We start from the raw sequence: 6,248 nt of genomic DNA, 5'->3' as shown, positions 1-6,248 counted from the left end.
AACTGGAGAACAGGTGAAACCCCTGTGTATAACAAGAAAACCGGAGAACAGGTGAAACCCCTGTATATAACAAGAAAATTGGAAAGTATACATACAATCAAGAAAACAAGAAACGAGTGAAACCCCTGTATATAAACTGGAACAGAAGCGCAGAGAGTCATAATAAATAAATGCAAAGAGTGATAGTACACAAAAAGTGCAACCAGTGATTTAACTGAATAAGTAGAAGGGGTGGAATTGCAGAATAAGTGTTAAGAGTAATATTGGAGATTAAATACAAAGAGTGATATTACACTAAAAAGAGGAAAGAGTGATATTAGGGATAAACAGAGATCTGAAAGTACGAGTACTAAAAAACATTGTCATTTGTGAATTTGTCTTGGGATATAAATTGTGATAGAGAAAAAACGGGCTTGATTAGAGTAAATACAATCTTATAAAATTGCTATTACATACTTTAGAAATAGGCAAATTTGTAAAAAAAAAAGGAACCAACCTGGGATATTTAAAGTTGCACAAATAGAAGACTGTGATTACAAAGATAAAACTCTATCTGCTCCAACTGAATTTGAATCTTCAGCAAACCTGAATCTTTGATCCTACTCTATCTTGAAAGAACTTGAAATAATTTCAAAGAGAATCAGAGAGAGAGAGAGAGTCTCAGAATCAGAGGCAGAAAGAGTCGGAATCAAAGACAGAAAGAGTTAGAATCAAAGAGAGAAAGAGTAATAAGAGAGGAAGAGTCAGAATTGAGGAGAAAAAGAGTCGAAATCTAACAAAAGAGTTTTAAGGAGTGTTGAATAAAGAGTGCATTCTGTAAAGGAGGTGAAAACTATAAAGCAATCAGAATTGAAGAGAATCATAATTGAAAGAGAATTCTCTTACAGGAGGCGAGAAGTTTGCTGAAAATTTAAAAATAGAAATATAGTCTTGCATCACTTGAGAAACGGTGTCTTGAGTGGGGAATTTACGGTAAAAGAGAATTGAAGAGCGCCATCTTAAGACAAAAGCATTATATGTGGTAAACGTTATTGCGGTAGACAATTTATAAGTCTTCTTCTGGTGGCAAGATAGGTGTACACAAAGATAAGCAAAGGTGCGAGTGCTATAATCGCATTCCTGAAATTGCCGCAGTAGCCATTACTAGCAGGTAATAGACAAAGAGCGCCACCTGTTGGTAGAAACAATTAAGAATACACACATTGCACAAAATAATTTTTCTTGGCAGACAAAAAGCGACACCTATTGGTAGTAACTAATTAAACAACACACCTTGTACAAATAATTTTTCTCGGTAGATAAGAAGCGCCACCTGTTGGTAGAAACATTATAAGGACTGGTGTCACAGCCTCATTGCAAGTACATTGTACAGTGTAATACAGTTCACGTATATATTAGCTTTCAAGGCAATACAATTCTACAATTTTGTTGTCAATTGCAATACAGAGTACCAGGGGTAGACCTGATTCATATAAGTATAGTGATTCAAGGAATATATTGATTGAACAGTACATTTATTTGGTAATAGGTACCTACTTTCAAAGCCCTGTAGTTTGACAATGGAAGCAAGTGAATTCAAGAATGTTATTGGTGATATCCTAGATATCCTCCATAGTTGCGACTTGAGAAATGTAGAGGTCAGTGAATGTGATGCATGTTGTAATGTGATCAATGAAAATGAAAGCAGAGTACCATGTGAGGATTGTGGCAAGCAGTTTCATGTGATGTGTACAGGAACTATTTCTGAGGCTAGACTGTGTGATGCAAGGTTGATTTGGATATGTTCAGCATGTGGAAGCAATAATATTGCCCATCGCATCTTTGACAAAATTGGCATTCCCTGTCATTTCAACAGATACGAGCTTCTCAAAGACATTGGTGATGAAGATTCTGGTGCTGATGTTTCACATTCATCATGCAAGAGCAACCAGAGAAGGAAACCAAGCAAGAGACTGAAAAAGAGGTACCGGTATGTGAAAAGAAAGGACAATGGAATTCCAGAAATGACAAATGTGTGTGTGCAGAAAAGAGCAGATTGTGAGAGAGATGAATCAGATTCGACTTTCATGACAAATCTGACCAAGAGCCAATTTCAGCCATTAGAAACTGCAGTTGATGATGGTTGGATAACTGTGAAATCAAGGAAGACAAAAGTGACTACATCCCAAACAATGACTGACAATCCCAAGACCAAGACCTTTAACAAGAGCTCAGTGAGATCAGTAAATGGTGTGCCTCTCCAACCTGGTGTGACCTACATTGGCAAAGCAATGAAAGCCTACTATCTTGAAAAACAGAAAAGAGCCAAGACCAGCAAGGGCAAGAAATCAAAAGCAGAAACGAAGCAAAAAGAACCTGGTAAACTCGTGAAGCAAAATGTGAATGCAAACTTGGACACAGAACGAAATGATAGTCTGCAGGTATATACTGAATCTGTATTGAATGTATATTCAAAGTGTGTTCAGTCACCTCGTGTGATGGCAAAATACACTGAGCAAATCTATGCAAAAACACAGAGAAGTTGGGCTGATGTGGCTAAAAGCACTCCGAATATGAGTAATGAATGTTGCGTACCGAATGGTGATCAGACTACATGTGCCTCTGTCCCTTCCACAGACATTGAAAAAGAAGTTTGGAATGTGAACAGGCTCTATGGAGGTGGAAATGCACGGCAACCAAGAAAGAAAGGTCGTTTCACGAAGATCAACAGACAAAGTGTGCTACCGGAAAAAAATGCTGACTCACAGGTGCGTAATAATGGAAAGGTCAAACCTGACATTCCTGAAGGAGAACATGTAGCAAAGAATGAAAAGTTGTGTAAGAATGAAACATCTGACCATGAGGACAGTAATTCCACAAGTAGAGACAACACAAGCTCGAATGATATCTCCAAAGTGAAACGTGACAGAATGCACAATGTGCATGAACTGAACCCATGTTACAGTGAAAGAAAAGATGTTGAAAGTGAGAGACAAATATCAGTGAAGGAATTGTTCCCTGTGAATTCTTGTACAGATGTAAGTGTTCACTCTCCATGTCACAGACCTGTTTCAGCTACACAGTGTGCTGAAGTTTGTAATGAATCAATATTCTTGCCTGAAAGTGAAAAAACTACTAATCCATCTGACTGCATAGTAATGAATGATGATTCTGCGAAAAGTGCTGACCACCACAATTCATATGATGTAGGCCTACAGGAATCAATAGTACATGTATTAGATGATGAACCAGCTGCAAGTGATTTAGAGACTGAAGAACGTGTCTGTAAGCATGTTTCACTCTCAAGTTCTGAATGTGGTAGAAGGCAATCATATCCTATGACCAAAACAATCGCACAAGGAAATTTTAATCAAGGTGATCAACGATTTGGTTACACTGCTGGCAAACAATGTGCATGTAATTCCCTTGTGGCAGTTCTCTACACCCAAACCAAGAATGGAATCGAAATGAGATCTCGTGATCTTGATCAGATTCTGACACTTGGGAATGAGTTGTATTATTACATAAAGAAGGATTCACCACTGAATGAAGAGCTTGTAATGATAGATGAATTACCCAAGGAACTTCATATTCTGGATGAAAAATTTCAAATAACCTATGCTGAATCAAAATATGGAGTGTTGGATGGAAATCAAAACAATTTGTCAAATTTTGGTGCTTTGTCATTGAGCCAAGCCTTAGAACAAGAACTATGCAGATATGATGCATGTCTTATGAATTTTGCTGAGAGTACATTTGCAATCATTACACATGACAATGGTTATTATGTATTTGATTCTCATTCCAGAAGTCATGATGGGTACTTGGTACAAGATGGATGCAGTGTCTTGCTTAGCATTTCATCATGGCAAGGTATACAGGTACACTGTTTGAATTTGGCAAAATCAATGGCATGTGATTTACGTACTACTCAGTTTGAACTAACCGGTCTGGCATTAGAATCCAATTCTAAGAAAAATGCATTGACAACTAGTGGCTCCAAGAGATCAAACTCAGTAAATACTGCATGTAGGAATACAAATGATCAAAATAGCAACATTTCAAAACATTGTGATCATGTTAAAGGAACTAACAGTGATAGCTGTAAGACTCAAAATGAAACAAAGAAAAACAGAGTAAATGTAAACAGTGATGGCTATGGGAATGAGAATGAAGTTGAATTTGTTTCAGTTGAAAAGACAACAGAAAGAAGAGATCGAAATTTCAAATTTGTGCCGATTACATACGTAGACAAACAGTCTTTGTGCAATAAATTGAATTTCAGTTACAGTGGTACTGCCAATGAATCAATGGAGGATAGAAATGAAAGTTTGTATATTGGGAAACCTGTAAATATCAAGAGAGTTCTGGGTGATGGCAACTGCTTTTACAGAAGTATTGCTCATGTAGTTACTGGCAGCGAAAGAAACCATTTCATGCTCAGGAAATCCAATGTGGCACATTTGCTGGAAAAGGGTGATTTATTTAAGAATATAATAGACACAATGAAATATCAGAGTGTCAGGGATTTTGTACTTCAAGAGAAATTGAGGGATTTAGGAACATGGGCTGGTCACACAGATATTAGTTCAATGGCACATATGCTAGATCGTGATATATATGTGTATGATGATCGAACAGAAAATTGGCAAATATTGTCTGCAAGAAAACCTGGATACTACAACAAAGTAACAACTGAGAGAGGCATATATATTCTGTTCACTGGAGGCAATCATTTTGACGCAGTGGAAAGTGTAACTACTGTTCTGTCTAGTACTTTGGATGAGAAATCACCTGTATTTCATGTGACTTCAGATACAAGTGTAGAAAACAAGAAGGAAAGTCATGATTTATCATCTAAGATTACTAAAACCCTGACATTAAAGAAATGCAGTGTTAGAATGAGGAAAATGACATCAAAACAAATAATGGCAGCAAACCTGCATGAGGCACAAATTCCATTACAAAACACATGTGAACAGACAGTAAATGTCGATATTGATGCATCTGAGGTGAAACAAGTGGGAGAAATAAAAAGTATTAATCTCAAGTACAATCCTGTGAATAAATCTGATAGAGAGAAGCTTTGTTGCAAATTAGGTATTAAGGTTAATGACGAATGTAGCAGTAATGATATGCAAAAAGATATGGTAGAAAAGGGTGATATTACTATCCTGTCACAACCATTGACTATCTATAGAATTACTGGTGATGGAAATTGCTTTTACAGAGCTATATCATATGTCATATGTGGCAAGGAAGATTCACACCGTGATGTTCGAAAAGCAATAGTTACGCATATTTTACAAAACAAGCAAGATTATGTGAGCCTTTTAAGATCGGGATACACAGATATTGTAGAATACATTGCAAAGGAAAGAGTATTCAACAATGGCACATGGGCTACAGAATTGGAAATAATGGCCTTATCAAATTTACTAGATACTGATATTTATATATATGAAAATTATGGTTCAAAATGGAAAGTATTTGGTGCGAGCAAACTTCAGTTTGGAATTGTTACATCACAAAGAGGTATTTACTTGCAACACACAAATAGCAATCATTACGATGTTGTAGAATCTGTATGTCCAAGGATCCAAACATCAAGTTCATGTCAAAAGCTGTCAAGATCGCAAAATATTACTGATATGAAAACACCTGTGACAAGAAATAGAAAACTCTCAACAAAGAGGAAAATTGCAAAACAAGTCAATGATTGTCAAGTCAATGTATTGAACAATGAAATATTAGAGCATGTCATGGAACCTGCAGTTAAAATGAGTAGGCACTCTGAAGAATCTGAAGACATTAAAACTACTATGCAAACTACAAAAAGGAAAAAACAAAGAAAAAAAAGTAATGTTAATGTTACCAGACAAAAAAATAGAGATCGAATGAGGGCACAAAGAAGGATGAAAAAAGATGAGCAAAAGAAGTTAGAAACTGAATTTTTTTCAGATGATCAGCCTTTTCTATTCCGTAAACTTAAAAAAGCAGCTGCGGAGAAAGTAAAATATCAAACAGATATGCCTTACAGGGTAGGAAAGAAAAACAAACTTAAGAAGAGACAAAGAGACAAGTACTCATTGGATCCCACATACAGAGAAATTATCAGGAAATCCATGAGCACAAAGATGAAATCCAAATACCAACGCAATGCCCTATTAAGAGAAAAGATCAAGAAAAGGATGAGGAGAAAGATGAAAGCCAAGTATCAAAATGATGCTTCATTCAGAGAAGAGATCAAGAAAAGGATTGGAGCAAAG

At 36.3% G+C, this 6,248-nt stretch overlaps 1 long non-coding RNA gene across 2 annotated transcripts; it reads left to right on the top strand.

Annotated features, from left to right (window-relative positions):
• The first annotated feature begins 568 nt into the window (after positions 1–568).
• On the top strand, positions 569–4,371 carry LOC139722142 (uncharacterized). Of its 2 annotated transcripts, none has more exons than XR_011710266.1 (3): positions 569–1,969; positions 2,617–2,747; positions 3,788–4,371. It is a non-coding gene; the product is annotated as an uncharacterized lncRNA (long non-coding RNA). The 2 variants fall into 2 exon arrangements; XR_011710267.1 differs by having other exon boundaries at positions 569–1,963; positions 3,788–4,370.
• The last annotated feature ends 1,877 nt before the right edge of the window (positions 4,372–6,248 follow it).

This window comes from Diadema antillarum, unplaced genomic scaffold, assembly GCF_040938485.1.
Source record: "Diadema antillarum isolate AM-2024a unplaced genomic scaffold, OU_Dant_1.0 scf00000158, whole genome shotgun sequence".
NCBI classification, from domain to species: domain Eukaryota; kingdom Metazoa; phylum Echinodermata; class Echinoidea; order Diadematoida; family Diadematidae; genus Diadema; species Diadema antillarum.
This window is presented reverse-complemented; position numbering and strand designations above follow the sequence as displayed.